This window comes from Schistosoma haematobium, chromosome 7 (assembly GCF_000699445.3).
Source record: "Schistosoma haematobium chromosome 7, whole genome shotgun sequence".
Lineage (NCBI taxonomy): Eukaryota > Metazoa > Platyhelminthes > Trematoda > Strigeidida > Schistosomatidae > Schistosoma > Schistosoma haematobium.
In genome coordinates this window covers 4,274,105-4,296,485 of record NC_067202.1, presented here as the reverse complement: position 1 = coordinate 4,296,485, position 22,381 = coordinate 4,274,105, and the positions used below count along the sequence as shown (strand labels likewise).

General features: G+C 34.6%; 1 protein-coding gene across 1 annotated transcript in view; it reads right to left on the bottom strand.

Moving 5' to 3' along the window:
* Positions 1-17,062, bottom strand: part of RASGRF1_1 (Ras protein-specific guanine nucleotide-releasing factor) — a 170,800-nt gene extending 153,738 nt beyond the window's left edge. The window contains exon 1 of the mRNA XM_051217838.1: positions 16,755-17,062. The gene's annotated coding sequence lies outside the window, so the exon portion shown is untranslated. The remainder of the gene's footprint in view (positions 1-16,754) is intronic.
* Between the last annotated feature and the right edge of the window lie 5,319 nt (positions 17,063-22,381).

Below are 22,381 nucleotides of genomic sequence, written 5' to 3'. Positions count from 1 at the left end.
CGTTTCATCCTATTGTGGGACTCTTCAGCAGTGAGCATCCGAGAAATTATATTCACTATGTATGGAAAGGATTCTCATGAAGAAAATGATGTTATTATGTACAGTTGTTGATAAATAAACAGTATTTTGTACAAAAATACCCATATATATTTGTATACATCGATTTCCTCATATTAACAAATTGACTTGAACTACAAATATGAACCCTTAAATTCTAACTCAGTAATGTGAAGTGAACATAATTGCAGTAGGGTTTCGTGATTCTGTTTGAGATTCATGTTGGTACTGTAAATTCACACGGTTGGGGAATCCCGTGATCAGTTAGTTAGTCATTAGTAATATTATTGCATGGAATATGTGCAGTAGTAGTAGTAGTAATAATAATAATAATAATAATAATAATAATGGTGGTGTTCAACCGGGTCTGTCGTGAGATAGTAACTCACTGATGACAATGGTGGACGGTGGCGCAATTTCGTAGATTGGTTGAAGTTAGACATTAACGTCATTGGATGCAAGCTTAGTGGTGTAGAGATTTAGTGCTCGTGCGCGAGACTGATAGATCATGGGTTGAAATCTAGTGAGGCTGATTCATGGATGCGCACTACTGAGGAGTTCCATAATAGGACGAAACGGTCGTCCAGTGCTTTCAGGTTTTCCATTAGTGATCTAGCTTCAATTGACACATGAATTCAACTACTAAATTACCATGATATCCACAAAATCCCTCTGTGATTATAAAATTTTAGTTTAGGAATCGGCAGCTTTCGAACTCTTATTGATTTCCAGTGATATCACATATCGATGCCAACGTATGACAAAAAATATCTTCATAACATGAAACCAGTTATAAACGATAGAATATAACATTACAGTTTATTGGTATTTGAGTGATTTAAGATTAGATTGAAATTGCATAGTGTTCATACAAATATTACAAGTAATTTAGCCTAGCCTAATCAAATTACAACTTCATCAGTCCGAGCAATCAGATAATAAGACATTGCTTATAACCAAGTGAACAGTTATTAGAAATATTACTGAACTTCAAGAGATTGGTTGAAACTTGAATAGTATGGCAGTAATATCATGTGTTTATCTTGAATCATCAATTTTTTTTTCAGTGTTTCAGACAAATCTTACTGACAAGTACCAAACAGTTTAACTAGATCCAGGAGTATTTACCAATTAAAGAATGTGCAACTAAGAAAACGTTATTTCGAGTAGGCAGTTGGGTTTTTTTCCAAAGATGTATTAGCTAATGTTTGGTCATTAAAAGTAATAGACAGAACTCTCTCGCTCTTATCAGGAATGTACGTCTTCAATCTTGACAGGACTGGTGCTCATTGCTGTTTAAAAATCTCAATAGTGACATCGATTGTCATATTAGAGAATATAATTTCGAATCCAACAAAATACATTAGTACCTTCTGACTGTATACATCCACCTAGAACTAGAATAAAGTAAACTTTAATGTATAACTATTCACCTAATCGAATACATTCAACACCTGGTCAACAAACTTCAATCAACCTTATAGATTAGACATCCGGCTCATTAACCGGGTTGGTGGATATGGAGGATCCACCTAGGGAAATTAGAAAACTCTGATTTCAAACTAATAGTGTACATGGGCTCCAGTATCCTGAAGGAACAAATGGCGTATGAATCAATCGTTGGTCACCATTTACCATGAGATTGCATCTCCTGATGTTGCTCCACTGCTTTGTGCATCAGACCTTTAGGTCGAAGGCTCCGGGTGTGGCCCTCTAAGAAAACCATCTTTTTCGGTCTTGGCACCTGGGCAGTATCACAGCCCATACACAAATCAATTGACTTGTGTGGCACATATGTATTCGGTGCCCCTTCGTATCAATATTTATATGTTCAAATATTATAGATTAGACAATAAGCTTGGTAATTACTGCCTCAATGATCAATGAATACAGACAGCAATTAGATTTTATCATATAAAACCTCTTACCTACAGATCCTATTGATTGATTAACAGTTCAATTGAAAAAATTACAAAATTATTTTAGACATAACAATTCAGGGTAATTCTTCACTGATTGGACTCATTTCAAGTATTACTGAAACTAGAGGATACTGGATAGTTGATTTGCTCTTGTATGGGACTCCTTACTAATACACTGTTATATTCGGTCGTCGCTGATTGCTGTGCTGGAAAAACAAAAACGCTGATCACTTATACTAGGAACGAGGGACTCCTGCGATTCCCACGATGTGAAAGTAAGAACATAAAGACTGGTATAAGTGAAAATTTATTAGCCCCAAAACACGACGACGACAACGAATCAATATCGTTTAAAATACACTCATTTATATATTGATTTTACACCCATTTTTGATTAATAATTAGGATTAAATCACATACTCAGTTATAATAAATCACAGACTGTAAGCATAGTTCATGTCAACTGAATACAAGAATATCTCGTGTATTATACAGAAGAAAGTATCATACTGGGATAACAGTAACAAATACTACACTGAATGATCCTCACATTGAATCAAAACGGATGTTGAATGTTGAATAAAACTCATAATGAGTAAATCAATCGAAAATTGATTTTTCTTTACATCATATAATACACACTTATGAAGCTTCAAAGGATCTAGATGAGTTCCTGAAATTCTTTTGAGAAGTCATGACCTGATGGGTTCGAATATGTTACAAGTGAAACAGCAAAAACTAACTGAATAGGATAAATATCATGTTATAACATGAATGGATTGAAGTTGAGACTGTGTACTATTGAATGTGGATTGCGTCATTTAATAGTCTAGCGACCACTGTGAAACCTGCAGGCATTCGGTTCAATTTTCAAACGAGTCTGAGTAACATTCTAGGGAGAAGGTGCTATCCAGTACTACATGATTTTCAACGGATCCTCAAATGAGACCAACCTGTGAAGAATACCGTTTATAATTGTTTTATTCAACATTATGTATTTAGTTACAATAAAGAATCTTCAGCAAGAAATATTTGAGACTGTATTAAGTTCCACTTTAATGAAACTTTGATGCAAATTAACAACAGTCTTTCTATGTCAGCAATTTATTGCCTTTTAAGATTAGTAACTGTCGGTAGGTGGTGGTATGATTATTTTTGGAGGTGTTATATTCTCTGAACTAAATTGTTGAATTCTAAAGTGTCACAAGGAAAGCCCTCACATGGAATCCTCAAGGCCAAAGGAAAAGAGGAAGACCAAAGAACACATTACACTGAGAAATGGAGATAGACATGAGGAAAATGAAAAAAAAATTGGACAGAACTGGAAAGGAAGGCCCAGGAAAGAGTGGATTAGAGAATGCTGGTCGGTGGCCTATACTTCATTAGGAGTAACAGGAGTAAGTAAATAAGTAAAGCTTTCGTTGTTTTTTCTAAACAACAGTACAAAATAAAGTGAGTTGTTATTGATTTCTTCATAACTGACAAACATCTTGTTCTGTTAATATGGAATTCGTTGAGATTTTGTCTAAAATTATCAAACCTTTATTTGTTTATTTGTTTTGATTGTTTCCATGCGTCGGCGTGATCTACAAAATAATTACAATAACTGAGAAAAACACTATAGTGGATAAGGAGACTACTCCACTGTTGGACATTTCATCAATGTCAGCTAGTTGTTAAAAGGCATAACCTATCTTCATTTATATCAATACATGTAGACAGTTGTGAACATGGACTTGGCTAGGAGATTATCAGAAATATAAAGAAAATCAGAGAATTCTTGGAAGCATGATACTCGAGTCATATAACAATCAATCAAACAACACCGAACTAGACTCAACTTGTCAGTTCAATAAGGGGAATGATAAGTAACTTCAAGATCAGAAAGCAGGTCATAGGAGTAAAAAATTAATCTAAATGTAGAAACAGTACCACCATACTAACGGACAACAATCAATCAAAATTCATGTCAACAAAACATGGTGTTTTTAAGCAAAGATGGAAAGTAGCTAACAAGAGACTGATCAATTGCAGTCCAAAATAACAATGGGAAAATATAAGTAAATAACATCAAGTGAATTTAAACTTCACCTGATTGCACAAGCAAGTGGCTATCAGAACTCAGTAGCTGAGTGGATAACGCAATGGCATTTGAAATGAACGGTACTGGGTTCGAGTCCCAGAGTAAACATCAACTAAGATGCAGATACATCCAGCTGACGAGTCGCAAATAGGACGAAACGCGCGTCCTGGATTCCACTACTTAGAATGCTTGTGACTTAAGGCAATATCGAGGCTATCTGCACAAGATACATATACGTCAATTGCAGTCCTAAACATCAATGGTAAGATTCAAGCAAAACAATACCAAGTGAATTTATACTAAGAGCTATTTACTCTGTACACAAAGGAGGTTGTATACATTTTGTGTGATAGGTTCGTCAACATTTCGGTAAAAACAAGATAATTTTGAAAGCAAAAAAGAAGAGATAGTTTTATCGTTTTGCAAAACGAACATAGATTAGTTAAATAACCATAAAAAAATAAAAACTCAGGAAGTATTGAACAGTCGATTCACGCAACTATAGGTTATCGATAAGATTTAACAGGAAATGATATGGATGTTGACAAACATTGAGATACATTTACGTAGAAATAATGATAAAATCACCAAACTGTATCACAAGGCAAACACTAATTTGGAATCCTGAATGGAAGCGGAAAAGAGTACGGCCAAAGAACACATTGCGTTGAGAATTGGAAGCAGACATGAAAGGGATGAATAGTAACTGGAATGAGCTGGAAAGGATTACCCAGGACAGGATTAAATGGAGAGTGCTGGTGGCTGGCCTATGCTCCTCCACGAGGAGTAACAGGTGTAAGTAAGTAAGTAGTAAGTAAGATGGATCCGAAAAAGGACAAAAGTCAAGTCTTGGATTCCGCTGATAGCTACAATTTACCTATTAAAAAACGTCTAACCATAGCAATATCAAGGCGATCAGCTTAAGATTCACCATATGCCAATCAAGATCGATCAAATGTAGTTCATAATAATAACAACGGGAAAACTCAAATACATATCGAAAGATAAGTTCCTTTTGAAATGAGTAGTCAGCAAACTGACAAACAAACAGGAAGTGAGTTGACATATTCTCAGTATGTCAAATAAGATAGAATCCATTAGTGTGTACATGTATTGAAAATGGATGATAAGAATTTGATGAATATCCAGTTTTTAAAGTTTCAACCATGAATTGACCTTAGCTAGACCACTAGTAAAAACCAGGAAGCACTGAAAAGTTGTTTATTTCAAATACGAGATTATTCAAAAGTGAGCGTTCACAACCTCATTATGGGGATTCGTCATTTAAATGATAAGAATTCTGTAAACTTGACGAATCCCCTATGATAATATTTAAGAGATGTTTTCAAATTACTGGCTTCAAAATACAATTCCTAAAGTCAGAGTGAAAATCGGCGACCTTTGAACTTCAGAAATATTGTGTATTGGGGAGTTATCTACCTTAGACAATTCAAGAGGATCGCCTATTATCATGAACTGACTAAAGTTAGACATGAATATCAGTTAACGTTGTCCCAGTGGTCTAAACGTTAACTGTTGGCAGTGAAACCTGACTGTCCAGGTTTTGATTACAATTATATCGTGATTGTGTACTCCTGAGAAATCACCTACTTGAACGAAACAGCTTGCAAATACTTTTCGGAGTCCAACAACAGTTTAACTAAAATCAATTCATGGTTTGATCTTCAAAAACCAAAGTTCACTAGACTTAAAATATTTACTTCATAATCATTCAGGATTTCATTGATCCGTTAATCATAAGACATATCACAGTACAATTTATTTCCACTATGGGGTTTTAGAGCTTGTTAATTTTTTGACTGAGATCATGAATCGATCAATGTTAGACCATCCATGAAGACCTGGAAACAGTGGACGACCGTTTCGTCCTATTACGGGACTCCTCAGCAGTGCATATCCACAATAAACTTATATTAGTCAAGTTTCAATAATCAACGTTACTGAAATCCAGTTGGTTCTCTTACATGCTTCAATGATAAGATACAAGTTACAATCCCTTATGATAATAATTCCTGAAGGGAATTACTTTATGCATTATTCATTATTTGAAATGGATTAAAGTATAATCTACTGATGAACTAATCAGGTTTAAGATAGTAGGCATCGTAATGACAGAAGCTTTATATCTCATTAAAAGATCAGTACAGAATCTGTAAAACTTACCAATAATTAGTGACTAGAAGACTGAAAATTAGCAAGTAGAGGAAAACTAAAGAATGATTTATTAGATCTTGAGAGTTAATTGAAGGTTCTTAATGCTTAAAATCGAGGAACTATTTGAAAATGGATTCATTCATATGCTTACGAAGCGTTTACCCACTGGATTCTTAACGATTATTTCTAACTGAATCTCTTAATTGTAATTCTTAATAACAATGAAAACTGTTGTCTAAGGTTCTATACAATGTAGTATAGATATCTGTATATCATCTGAAATCATGTTTGACTAAAATAGGACATAACCTTGCAAAGGGTTATTTCAAAAGTCATTGAATATTATCAATAAAGCATAATTTCATCATGAAATGCTGTAAATTGAGTGCGATGGAAGATAGTCATAATCTCATTCAATAAAGAAACAACTACCTTATACATTCCTGTTTTGATAATTGGTCTAACTAAGATCGATATATGATTTAACCACAACATTTTCATCATTTTCACAGAACCTCCAACATTAACACAAGCCCAATGATTAGAATTATCATTATTATCAGAAAGGGTTCGTGGAGATTCTCGTAATTTAAACGGTTGAGATCATGAGTCAATTGAAGATAGACCACCATGGAAAGCCTGGAAGCACTAGACTACCGTTTCGTTCTGTTGTGGGACTCCCCAGCAGTGCGCATCCACGATCCCGCTTGGCTAGATTTGGACCCAGGACCTATCAGTTTCATGCGTGACCGCTTAACCACTAGACCACTGAGCCAGCCGGTATCCAACGGTGTTAATGTTTAACTTCAACTAATCTACGAAATTGAACGACACGTCCTCCATTGTCATTAGTGAGTTACTACCTCACAACTGATCCGGTTGAACTCCACTGGTCCCACAATAGGACGAAACGGCCATCCAGTGCTTCCAAGTTTCCCATGATGGTCTAGCTTCAATTGACTCATGATCTCAACTGTTCAAATTATCATTATTATTATTAAGGTCATTATCACATGTATAACTTAGTTAGATACTGTATAGTCACAACTGATAGTATTAATCCTTTAATTATTATCCAGACATTTTCGCAAATATTGATTATTCTAGATTGAATGATAAATAGACTTTAAAAATGATAGTCACAAAATATTATCAAAGTTACGTAATAAGTAGTATATAAATAATTCAGTAGTGTGGAATATAAACCGAAAGAAAAAGAATCACAAATAATTATAGGTTATAAAATATTATAATAAAATCATTTATCAAGTTATATCCGGTCAACAAATGAATAAGAATGTAGCAAGTTTCTTTTGAAGATATAAACTACGGTTATAGATTTGAAATATGTATAGCTTTTGATATGTGTGTTTTGAGATGATGGAGATTTATAACTTGGGTGAATGATTTCGATGGAGTATTTTTGTTATCTGACCTAGATAGTTTGGTCGTGGAGCTTTCACTGTTCTTCTGAACAACATCAGCAGCAGCATAAACTTCAGATGGAAGTTTGTGTATTGCTTCAAGTTACCAGATCATATCTATCCATTAAGATAACAAGATTATTAAGATAAATCTTAGGCTAATAGAAGTAATATTAGTATTCATATTCATAGAAGGAATTCAATAAAATAACAAAATTCTTAGTTGATCTACTGGAAATTAAACAGTACGTATATCTGAATTACAGATGAAGACAACTAATGCAGCAGCAGCCTCTACATCGGTAGGTCTCAATATACCTAAAGGAAAAAGCATGATCTTCAAATACAGCACGGAGAACACTAACACAATCACACTTGATTAAAAAACTCTGGAAGATGTGGAATTTTTCACGTACCTGGTCATCATCAGCAATAAACAAGAAGGATCTGATGCAGAGATAAACGTGAGGATTGACAAAATAAAAGCCTTATTCCTACAGTTGAAGAACGTATGGAACTCAAAATAACTGTCTATCAACCAATATCAAAGTCACAATCTTTAATACGAACGTCAGGATACTTCTATTATATGGAGCTGAAACTTGAAGCACTACTACAATCATAATCAAAACAGCACAAGTATTTCTAGACAATTGTCCACGTAGGATACTGAATGTCTGTTGACCGGATACCATCAGCAACATCCTCCTGTAGGAGAGAACATATAAGCTTCCAGAAGAGAAGGAAATACGGAAAAGACATTGAAAGTGGATAGGACATACATTAAGGAAATCACCACACTGCATCACTAGGCAACCACCAACTTAAAATTTTGAAGGGAAACGGAAAACAGGAAAGCAGACATGAAAAGAACGAGGGGTAACCAGCGTAAGTAAGTAAGCAAGCAAGTAAGTAAGTAGGTAAGGAAGGAAGGAAGGAAGGAAGTATGTACATTTACATTATTATGATCGATTATGATTCATATCATCTAATATCGCCAAATATTTGCCCATAATAATTATGATTATTATAAACGTTACTAGATTTACATTGTTTGTCTATTCTTGTTTAACAAAACAAGAGAAAAGTACCATATGATTCATGTATTATACATATTACATATGTACGATTGAAGATGTTCAAATGAAGAACACCACTGAAACGAAATTTATCGTAAAATGTTTCATTGAGAACCTTTTCCTTTCTACCAAACATTTAGCGACGAACAAAACGATTATTATTATTATTATTATTATTATTATGAGGAATCGAATTTCTGGCTTTCTATTATGTTTGAGTCGTCGCAATTGTTGTGCCGGAAAAAGCCGCTGATCACTTACACTAGGAACGAGGGACTCCTGCGATTTCCACGATGTGAAAGTAAGAACATATAGACTGGTATAAGTGAAAATTGATTAGCCCCCAAACACTATGACGAGGACGACGAATCGAATCTAGTCTAAAATACACTGGTTTATATATTGATTTTACACCCATTTTTGATTAATAATTAGGATTAAATCACATACTCAGTTATAATAAATCACAGACTGTAAGCATAGTTCATGTCAACTGAATACAAGAATATCTCGTGTATTATACAGAATAAAATATCATACTGGGAAAACAAATCAAATACTACACTGAATGATTCTCATGTTGAATCAAAATGGATGTTGAATGTTGAATAAAACTCATAATGAGTAAATCAATCGAAAAATTGACTTTTCTTTCCATCATATCATTTTCATATTAGTTTAACTATACTAATCAACAAAGATTTAATTTTATTCCGCTCTCGTTCCGCTAAATGATTATTCTACACAATTTTCTTTAATTCCAGTGGTTAAGATCGTGAATCACTTGAAGCTAGACCATCATGGAAAACTTGGAAACACTAGACGGCTGTTTCGTCCTCTCGTGGGATTCCTCAGTGGTGAAATTACTACAATCTCCACAAAACCCTCTTCTGATACTATTCAACATATGCTCAGTAAAGACTGGCTTCAAGAAGTATATCCTGGAGTTCTAGTGAGAAGTAGTGACCAGTGGAGTTCAATCGGATCTGTTGTGAGATAGTAACTCACTGAAGACAATGGTGAATATGTCGCTCAATTTCATGGATTAGTTGAAGTTAAACATTTACACCGCTGGATGCCAGCTGGCTCAGCAGTCTAGAGGTTAAGCGCTCGCGCACGAAACTGATAGGTCCTTTGTTCGAATCTCGCACAGGGCGAGGTCGTGCATGCTCACTGCTGGGGAGTCCCACAATAGAACGAAACGGCCGTCCAGTGCTTCCAGGTTTCTCATGGTGGTCTATCTTCAACTGACTTATGATCTTAACCATTGACATTACTATAATATCCTCAAAACCCATCTGATATTAATTTTCTTTAAGATTATGAAAAGCAGAATCTTTAACATTAAGTTCAGTTCAACTCAGAAGTTTATACCATTTTCCGTTTTGCTACTTGCAAGTAGTCTTAATCAATATTATAAAAGGAAATGTGAAATTTTCAAGATTATTATTTGTTGAGATCATGAGTCAATTGAAGTTAGACCACTATGGAAAATGTGGAAGCACTGTACAACCGTTTCGTTCTGTTGTAGGATTCCTCAGCAATGCGCATCCATGAACCCGTCTGGCGGAATTCGAACCTAAAATCCATCAGTCTCGCGGGCGACTGATGATCACAACTATTGAAATCACTACAATCTCAACAAAACCCCTTGTGATATTATTATTTGTATCAGAAAGAAGTTTTTGTGGATATTATAGTAATTTCAATAGTTGAGATCATGAGTCAATTGAAGCTAAATCACCATGGATGCCGGCTCAGTGATCTAGAGGTTAAGCACTGGGATACAAGTACATCTAGGTAAAAGATCCTAAATAAAATGAAATCAGTGTTCTGGACTTCATTGTTAGATACAATCCCCTTATTCTGTATAAATTAAAAGATATTTTACTTGTTGAATTCATGAGTCAATTAAAGCTATATCACTATGGAGTTCAACTAGGTGTGTTGTGAGATAGTAACTCAGTGAAGATAATGGTGGACAGTGGCGCGATTTCGTGAATTGGTTGAAGTTATACTTTAACACTGTTGGATGCCAGCTCAGTGGTTAAATGTTCGTGAGAGACCGATACGTCATGGGTTCGAGTCCCGCGAGGCAGGGTCGTGGAAGCGCACTGCTGAGGATTCCTGTACTATGATGAAATGATTATCCTGTGCTACCACGTTTTCTATGGTGATCTAGCTTCAATTGACTCATGGTCTCAACCATTAAATTATTAAGTAATTAAGTGATTATAAGGTAATGTGCACTAGTTTTTTTTTTGAAGATTATGATTTCATAACAAATCACTGTTAGGATATGGAACTCTTTAGTTGACTCTAATTAGATTGTACGAATGATTGTTAACGAAATATACATCGTGACTATCCTCGTCATCGATCTAACACGCGTTGGTGAATAACGAAATTAAAATAAGTCAAATATGAGAACGGATGTTTGAATATATTTATTTCGACAGAAATCATTCGTATGATCTAATTGGAGTCAGATCCCAGGCCACAAAAAAGAAAACTTTTTATTGAACTAAATAGTCTAATGGCAATTCAGTTGGCCATATTCATTTTGAAAAGGATCGAAGGGTCGCATTCCTACAATTGAAGAATATATGGGACTCAAAACAACAGATTATCAACCAATATCAAAGTCAGAATCTTTAATATGAACGTCAAGACGGTTCTGCTGAATGGAGCTGAAACTTAGAAAACCACTACTATAAACATTATCAAAAATGCACAAGTGTTTCTAAACAATTGTCTACACAATATATTCAATGTCCGTTGATCGGATACCATCAGCAACAGCCTACTGATATTGAGAACAAACCAGGTTTCGTTTGAAAAGGAAATTAGGAAAAGACATTGGAAATGGATAGGACAAACATTAAGGAAATCATCAAACTGCATCACGAGACATGTGTTAACTTGGAATCTTGACGGTAAACGTTAAAGGCGAAAGCCGATGAACACACCACATCAGGAATTGAAGGCAGACATTAAAAGAATGCCTAACAACTGAAAACGACTGAAAATAAGTCTTAGTGATCTAAGATTTATAATAATCAATTAAAATATACAATGACAATATTCAAAGATTTCAAAGAACATAAGAAAGTTGCTTAGTGATCTAGAGATTAGGGAAGAATAAAATGATCGGAAAATAGGTTAAAGAACAAGACAGATGCAAGGAAAAAATTGAAAAAATAAACATTAGGATAATAAGCAACTGATTGCTAAGTAAAAACTAAATGAATCTAGTGGTTAAGCGCTCGTGCGTGAGACTGATATGTCCTGGGTTCGAATCTCGGGAGGCGGGATCATGGATGCGCACTGTTGAAGAGTCTCACAATAAGACGAAACAGTCGTTCAGTCCTTCCAAGTTTTCCATGGTGGTCTATCTTTAATTGACTCATGATCTCAACCATTGAAATTACTATAATATCTACAAAAACCCTTCTGATATAAATTAGAAGAGTTGTTAGAGCTACAAAACAATTAGGATTCTATATTTTCTGTTTTTAATTGGAGTTCAATCTTGAACTGCTTGTATTATTGAAACCTTTAAAGTTTTAGTTCGTGCTTACTTTGAACTAGTTTAATTGACCATGTAAAGTATTTTTAAGGATTAATATTTTAAGACAGTTTGCCTAGAATCAATGAGATATTCGTGTTGAGATGGTCGTAGACTTCTACCTGAAGTTTGTGCTGATGATGTCGTTCAGAAAAACGATGAAAGCTCCACAACCAAACCATCAAGCTAAGAGAACAAAACCCCATCAAAAAAGATATTCGTGTATTGAACTATTTACTACCTTGTAGTTTTCTTCTTCTAACAAGGGAAGCTATATTGCTATGTTGAACTGAAGGTCTCATATGAGACTGGAGGTTTGCCATTGATATTGTGGATGGTTCAGCATTACTTTGACAAGTTTTGCTGACTGTTCATGCACAAAATTGGTTTGCTGGTTAACTGATTAAATTCCTATTAGTGGTTGCTTTTCAGTGTTCTCAAGGGCCACTGTCATTGAGACATTGTAAGGCATGTTGTCATTGCTAACATTAGTGAGTTTGATTAGGTCAACTTTCACCTGTTTGTGCTCTGCATAATTGATTCATGCGATCATTGATTGGAATGACTATATATGTGATGTGAATGTGTATATGAATGATGCGAATGGTTCACCAGGGTGTTTGATGTTTGGTTCTAATGTAAACCAATGTAAAATTACTCTGACCTACAAGGGTATATTATATAACTAACTAACTATAACAAGAGAAGTATTTCCATCTTAGTATTTTGCCTTTAATTTCTAGAGCATTACATTACATTCTCGTAGTCTGTCAAATCCTCTTTTTTATACTTCAACAAACTCAATACGATTACTAGATCCTTATTTCTATGATTATACAACTTCAATGAATGATTTCAACGGATTTCATTCATTTACATGAATAAAGCTTAATTATTACAATAGAAGATTATTCATATTGAAGTACATATTCTACAATCAGTTTGTTTATTAATTTTTTTTATTAAGATCATGAATCGATTGATGTTAGACCATAATTGGAAACCTGGAAGCACTGAACGGTTATTTCGTCCTAGTATGAGATCCTCAACAGTGAGTATCCATTACCGCACTCGCGGGATTTGTACTCATGACCTTCAGTCTTGCATGTAAACGCTTAAACTCTAGATCACTGAGCCGGAATTCAACAGTGTTATTGTCTAACTTCTATTGATTCGTGAATGGTTACGCAATCATTCATTCATTGTCTAAGATAGATAACTGTTTCTACCCAACATGTATTAAACTCCACTGATCATGGCTTTTCACTAGAACTTTAGAAAATCATCTTGGAGTCAATCACTAATAAGGTTAGGGAGATTGTAAAGTTTTCGATTAGCAAATGACTGTTCAGTACTTCCAGGTTTTCCAATAGCGGTCTACCATCAATCGATTCATGATCTCAATCAACAACAAAGAAAAAAGAAAAAACAACTTATGCAATTGGTTCCCTTTATGAATTTAAATAGAACAAGAACAAACATTGATGCAGAATAGTATGAATTCATATTATTTCGAGGTTTCTCGTCAGCTGCTTACAAACCAAAAAATGTGACAGAATTTTTACATTGAGATAGAGTGAAAACAAATGACATAGATGAGTGTAAATAACTGGGTTACAATAATAACTATAAATGTATATATATGTTAGAACAGGTCAGAGGTCAAAAGGAATTAATTCGGGTTGGGTGGTGTAATAATGGAATTGAATAATCATAAGATAGGTTACGTAATAATAATTAAATAAAATTTGAAAAGTTAAGATAATTTAAGAGGATCAGGTGGTGGAAATGTGTGAATAATAATGTGGTTTAAGAATTATGTAATACGGGGGGAGTATAAATACTTTAAAATAAATAAAAAAATAAAAAAAGGGTTATCAGGGTAGTGATAAGTTAATTAAACTCTCTTTTTGAATGCATAAGTCAGGTTTAAGTTTTTTGATCATAATAGCTTCAGCAAAACGGAGGGTGGTCGTACTTCTTTGTCTATTGATAATTTTGAAAACATGCAGAATGTCGATGGTGTGCCCGGTGTCAAGTAGATGTCGAGCTATTGCACTGTTGAAAGCCCTAGTCCCACGCAGCCTCAAGTTTTTTGGAACATGCTCAGAAATGCGGACATGTGCTCTTCTCTCAGTTTTTCCAATCTATGTGCTTTGGCACGTACATGTAAATTGGTAGATGCAGTTGGAGCTACTAAAAAAAGACGGCTTGTCGATTTTGATTTGTTGAAGTGAGCAGTTCGTTTGCCATACTGTCATGCGTTTTGCTGATGGGTAGGTGACTTTCAACGCAGAGTTTATTCTGTGATTGATTATTCCAGCAATTTCATCACCTTTGAAACGTAAGTGTAAGAAGCAGGTTTTTCTTTCTACTCCATCGTATTTTGTATGAGGATTGCTTTTTGCATATTTCTGGATAAATTTCAATGGGTATTCTTGCTTTATTTAAAAACAACTTAACTATCTCCACAACCCCATACTGATAATATTTATTACTTATTTAAAATAAACTCCGATAGAACAATGAGAAGACGGAGTTGATCTGAAAATTGGTGATGTATTGACGTTATACATTCTGAACAAACTGATCACACATGTACACTTATCAGGGCATTTTTATATGAAAATTAATAAAGGTCAATTAAATGAAAGTTCAATTTTTAAAAAAAAAAGGTAACAAAGAGGAGAGAAACAATTTTACATCGTATAGAAACAATAAGAAATTATTGCGTTATCTTAGGTCATAGAATGACTCAAGGATTACCAGGGTAAATTCAAGGTTATGACAAATTGTTTTTGTACACATAAGGGGGGGGGGTAAATCTACGAATAGTCAAGGCTTCAATAGACTTGGGAATTAGTCTTTGACAATTTCTATACAATGTTTTAAAAGTTGTATTAATGTCAATGTTGTACCCTGTTTTAATTATATGTATCGCTATCGTTGAACATGGTTTTCTACTTCCCATGTTGATCGAATCATTTGACACTAATTCGTATTGAAGCCATTTAAACACATGTTCAATGATGCGTGATTGCATTGGTCGATTACTCCTCCATATGTATGTGTATCCACACAAACATGTAAATTGGTAAATACAGTGGGATGTGACGTAATCATTTGTGCATTGTTTAGGTCTGTTTGGAATCATGGGCTTAGACTTTTCAATCACAACCAATTGAACAGCATAATAAGTATTCTCGATGGTTGCTTTGAATCTCTGTATTAAAACTAAACTATTGGATTCACCTTTATAAACTTTTTTCATTGGAACTGAATAAACAAGAGGTCTTGGCATTAACTGACTTTTGCACGTTATTAATAAACTTTAGTGCATAACCATTTGATATTAATGTGTCATTGGAATGTTTAAGTAAACCGAATACACCCATTAAGACATTAAATAAGAAAGATTATTTCAACGAAGAGTCTATTCGTCGGAAAGAGAACTTTTCGCTGAACTAATCTTTCTTAATTAATGTGTGTCAGTAACTTTTCATCTTTTTCAACCGTGTCAGTAGTGCAAATTCATTGAATCCTATTAAAGAGGCACTTAATGAAGCCTTGCTTGTATTGTAATGGACAGAAACTATGGAAATTTAAGTATTGCCCCATGCAAGTTGATTTCTTATAAACTGACCATCTTATAGTACCACCCTTCTTCCGACTCAAAAGTATGTCTAAAAAGGCCAACTGGCTGTTATTTTCTGCTTCATAAGTCAACACGACATCGTTTAGAATCCCATTGAGTTTATCTAATGTTATAATTTGTGACCACCGACTAATGTGCAGTGACTTATCGATCGGATCAAAGACACATAAACCCGTATGAGCAGTCTAGAGTCCTCATCGATCCTGCTTTCCGCCTGGCCCAGCCAGTTAAGTCCAGAACACAAGTCTCAGCCTTTGCAATATGAATTCTTATATTTCAAACATACTGAGTTTATATACCAATCAAACAGACCACAACATACCAATAAAATATGAAACAACATTAGTACAAGAATTAGCCAAATGTGGCTGTGAATGTGGGAGGTAGTAATTAATATACTGTGTATAACTCAATAACGCTAAATCGTATAATAATGGTTCATAGGTCAAAATAAAACTCATAATAAAAGGGACATGAATATGAACAGTTTAGTTACATAACAATTATACGATAAAAATATATTCATAGTATTGATCCATAAATGGATCCCAAAGTTACCATTCATTATGCTTGTCGAGTCCTAACATCTAATAATCGAGAAACCTCAAAAGCTTTATCACATATAACTAGTATATCATCCATGTATATTCTATACAAAGTTACCTCATTAATGAGCTCACTCGTCATATTTTCTACATATGACATAGATACATCAGCTAAGAGGGGTTCCAAAGGGCTAGCCATAGCAACACAATATTTAAAATAAATTATTCAATCAATAATGAACTTACTTTAAATCAGGATCAAATGTATTTTTTGTATTTTTCTTTTATGATCTCATAATTGACATTTGAAAATTGTGTACATCACACACACAAAAAAATTATATTATGTCATATAGAAGATATAGAACTTTTATAACAATTCGGTAAAATTCTATTTTGTTGTTGCTAACTTAGCAACAAAAGAAACTGGGTTTATTTTGTTCCTTTTTTGTTTGTTTGTTGCTTAAATATTAAAAATGTAATTTATGTTGCATAAGTTTGACATTATAAAATAATATAAATGATGATAATGGCTAATATGAATTTGATCAGAATCATTAAAGACTACTTATGTGAAGTAAGTATATTGGTCTTGATTGTATGTGGTTAGTTTTGTGTGTGTGTGTGTGCGCGTACATGTATATGTACAGTCTACATGTACTACACATACACACATATCTGTGAGTATAAGTATGTATGTATTAGGATGACTGACATAAATGAATGATGGATAGACATATATATATATATATCTAGACATATCTACATTCTTGTAACCACTTGTTTCAATCAAATATTTTAATCGAATAGATTACATAATACATTTATATACATGAAGATATAGATGAATAAATTACATGAGTACATGTCTATATATGTGTCTCTTTATAATTATCTCTTGTAACCAAGGTTATCACTATTCCTTTGTGTGTATGCATATTTGGGAATTATATTCATGTAACGAAATAACATGAATGTGTATATACACAAATACATATATGTATACATATCTCGAGAGAGAGAGAGAGAGAGAGGGGAGAAAGAGAACAGTAAGTGAAATCGAAGGTTTTGGGTTCGAATCCTTTTGGTGAGGGATCATGGATGCTCACAGCTGAAGAGTCCTATAATAAGACGAAACAATCATTCAGTACTTCCAGGTTCTTCAATGGTGATTTGTAATCTCAATCAAAAACTTCATAGTCTCTATAATCCCACATTGAAAATGTTCTATTCTTTTTCTATACATTCCATCATCATTAACAACAACAACAACAACCAAAACACCCCTGCTCAAATGATATTTCGTTTACCTAGATTTATTTTTTCGAATGATTTATTTGTTGAATTTTCAGTTTCGATTTTATTTGCTTGTTTTCTTTTTCAAGTTAAATTTTCATAGATTTACATGCCAACTATACTACTATCATTCATAATCTAACTGTTGTATCATATTATGTCTATCCCGATCGTTGTTGCTACCTCATTGTGGTGGTCGGGCTTACCTATCGTGATGAACCAATCGAGCTATAGTGGTTGTAATAATTGTTCATCTAGGTCCTACTATGCCAAATAGATCGTTTGAAGAGTGGTTAAACTAAAAGCAGCTGACCCAAGGTTCCAAGGGCGAAGTCTATAGATTTATTTTATTGCACGATAAAATTGTTATCATGACTTGCGTAATATTAGCCAGTAAAGTAATTGAAATTGAGGTAATTAAAAATAGACTATGATATATAGTTAGTGAGTTGAGTATCAAACTTTGCCCTCAAATAACCTGGTACGGCCGATGGTGTAGAGAGTCCACTCTCCCTCTCGAAATGCTCTCACATGGCCACTTATATACAGCCACTGAAAATGAAGTCATGCTCACTGCCTTCTCGCATAACGGGTGTTGTTTACTAAACTGAGAGAACGAAAAGTGAATGTCCGCCGTTTTAATCGGATTGGTGGATATGGAAGATCCACCTAAAGGAGTTGGAAAACCCTGATTCCAAACCAATGGTAAACATGGGCTCCAGTATCCTGAAGGAACAAATGGCGTGTGAGTCAATCGTTGGTCACCATTTACCATGAGATTGCATCTCCTGATGTTGCTCCACTGCTTTGTGGATGAGACCTTCAGGTCGAAGGCTCCGGGTGTGGCCCTCTAAGAAAACCATCTGTTTCGGTCTTGGCACCTGGGCAGTATCACAGCCCACGCACAAATTAAGTGACCTATGTGGCACATATGTATTCGCTGTCCTTTTCTATCAGTATTTATGTGTTCAAATAAATAAATAAATTTTGAAGGTTACTTTATGGAGAAAATCCTCTATAGAATAGATAATACACGACGTGCAGTGGAATCCAGAACGCACGTTTAGCCCTGTTTTGGATCCATTAATTGGATTTATGTTCATCCCCAAATTGGTGTTCACTCTACGATTTGAACCCAACGCCTTTCATTTCAAACACCAAGAGCGTTATTCACTTAGCTATTGAGTCTGAACGGTTATTCACTTGTACAATGAATATGAATCTCAATCCAGTGACTGATAGTTCTTGGATTATTCCGTTATTGGTAATTCTAACCGAATTTCTGATTAGTCGTAGCTTGCATCCTGTGCGAATCACCTTTATATAACCACTATGTCATAAGTTTTGATAGAATGAATAAATGACACGTTAAGTGTTAAAAGTGCAAGGTATCAAGTTCAAATCCCTAAGCGAACATCAACTCTGAGATGACTGCATCTCTAGCTGATGGGTCCTGAATAGGATAAAACATACTTCCTAGATTCCTTTATTAACCATGTCCCATCGATTGTAAGAAAACTTATGACATAATAGGAATATAGAGGTGATCCGCACAAGATGAACGCATGCCAACACAGATTGGTCAAAAATCAATCAAAATATCAACAGCGGGATCATCCCAAAACTATTATGACTTGAAGTACTGTAAGATTTGTTTATTTGGTTGTTGTTTTTTCAAATTGAACTGATCATATTGAATACTGAAGGCTTGATAAAACAGACATCGGTCAAGGTCTATTAAGAAACAACTTTCATATACTAAATACTTATTTCTGAAGGAAACATTATTTACGAATCTAGAGTTCGAGAGATATATTTTTGGTCACCTCGTTTAGAGATGTCAATCCGGAAAACCCTTCACACACACTCTTTGCACAATTAACCATAGTCTTCTGCTTATATAACTCCAAATAATGGATAAGTGACTACAACTGACCTGTCTAGTGTGGATATACACCAGTTCACCTGTTTGCATGACTTAAAGTATTTAGGATGTTTATCGAGACCATCTGTTGGTTGTATTCAAGAGAATCTTCAAACGTGGTTTAGCAGACTAGAGCATAAATCAATTATGCCTATTATTGTGCAAAGCATTGTTGATTCAGGTGATTCCTACGCCACATTTATTGTTCCATGACTCCGACAACATTTTTAAATCATGGTGAAGAATTTCCTGACAAAACAACACATTTATGTGTAATGAGTTATTAAAGATGATACATAATTGTTGAGTACGACTGAATGTTATAATTGCATGAGACTTGGACAGATTATTAATTTTCATAGTTTAAATCACAGATCGACCTTAGTTAGATGACCACTGAAAACCAGGAGCCATATGAAAGTTATCACATTCTAGTATGAGGCTGCTCAGTAGTGTAAATAACCAACCTTAACAAGAATTCATCTTAGGATCATAGGTTCAATGTTTGATGGCTTAACCGTTAGAAGACTGAGTAAACATCCAATAATACGTATGTCTAACTACAATTAATCAGCCGACGTCATCGGTCGGTAATTGTCTCACATGCGATACAGCTGAAATCCACTGAAAACGTCTTCTTACTAGAATTCTAGGAATTAACTCTACACATTAGTTACTAATGAGCATATGATTATTTTTACTGCAGAGCAGTTTTGGAAATCGATCAATAAATTCGGAAATTTCTATAAAAATACTACTACTACTACTACTACTACATACTCAGCGTTTCCCCTAAATTTAAGATCAAGTGATAATGACATACTAGAGTAACTGAATACATATTTTTCTGGTGTTTTCCGGTAAAACGGTATGGATCTCCGTCAGTCTTAAGCCCTTTATAAGTTCCATATTCAGGTCTTCAGAGCTATTTCTAGAAACAACTCTCATATACTGTTATAATACGTTTGCAAACAAAACCGATGACTAGACGATTACTCACAAGAAACCATAGATCGCAATGATGATAATGATAATAACAATAGTTTTGTATATTGAAAGTGCATAGTTGCCGAGATTGTTGAATTTCATTGAAATTCTGAAACCGATTTAGGTTAAACAACCACTGAAAACTTGGAAGCACTGAAAGCCCGTTTTGTCCTAATACTAGGTTCCTCAGAAACGCTCATCAACCACCCCGCGTGCTTAGATTGAACGAGGGAACTTCAGTCTTTCCTGCGAACACTTAACCTATAGACTAATGAGCAGGTATTGGACGGTGTAAATGTCTAACTTCAACCGAAACACGATGTTGCGCGACCATCTTCCATAGTCTTCGGTGGGCAACTGTTTCGCATCCAACACGGTTGAACTCCCCTGGTCACAGCCTTTAACAAGAATTCCGGGAATTTTCTTTCGAAGCTAGTCACTAGTGAGAGCATTATAGTTGCCAGTAAGAACTTATAGAGATTGTTGAAATTCACTGAAATCCTGAACTAACCTACTTATCGAAAATTTTATTCTATGAATGTCTTCTTCAATAGTCAGTATCATTCAGTCACCTTCAGTGACGAAAGTTCGTCATTATTTCCTTATTACTCGGAGTTTAAATAATACGGTTGTGGATACTCAAGACTTAATTTTGACCAGTCTTTTTTTGGTATATGTATATCCAGTGCAAATTGTCCAGATCTAGTAATTTTGTTAGGATTTTTACAGAATAGATCAATTTTGGCTGTTAATAGAACCCATAGCATGCATTTTGTCCCACTATGACCTCTTCAGCTGGGTGTATTTGTATTCTAATGTACTAGATGGAATAAATTTGTGGATAATGCGTTGGTGTCAAAGTCTTAATACATATGGTAGGATGGAATCATATCCGGCTGACAAGTTCCAAACAAGATGAAACAGACTTTGTGAATTCCAGTGTTAAGCGAAATTCATTTATTCTATAGAAATTAACGCCCCATATTTATCAGCTTCTGATGAACTTGTGATATATCGTTAACATTATTATCCAATATCATCAGTGAGCATTAATCCATTATGCGTATTGACTAAATCAAGAGTTTATTGGCCTAGTAGCGATCCACATTCAATATTTGATATGAACTCAAAAAAACGATCAAACAAACCAAAATTCATTCGATCCAGTCAAACTACTGTGGTCTTCTGTATAATGTATTAAGCTTTCTTGAGTCATTTGAAATTAAAGATTATATCAAAGCACAAATTTTGTGCACAAATGCTATTTGCATTCTTAAGAATTCTGTTCACTTACCATATGGTCAAATGTTTATTTGCCACAAGATAACGTATTATTGTTGTTGGGATGGCTTCTGAGAACTACGACGGAGCCTCAAGAGGCCTTAGAAGAGCCAAAAAGTTCTATCCACTCATAACGTAATGGAACTTTCTAAAATATGAACGTGGCATGCTACCACTGGACAGTACCATAATATGCCTCTTTGCGGATTGGCTGAATTATAATGTTGATATAACAAACGCTAATATCTTGATTTTCTGTACATTTTCACTGTTAAACAACAAGCACTTTCTCCAGTCTTCTGTCTTTTTACTTGCGACTTGGAGGGTTCTGGTGTTCGGGTGCTCAACTTATACGTGGTATATTCAGAATCTAGGCTTTATATAT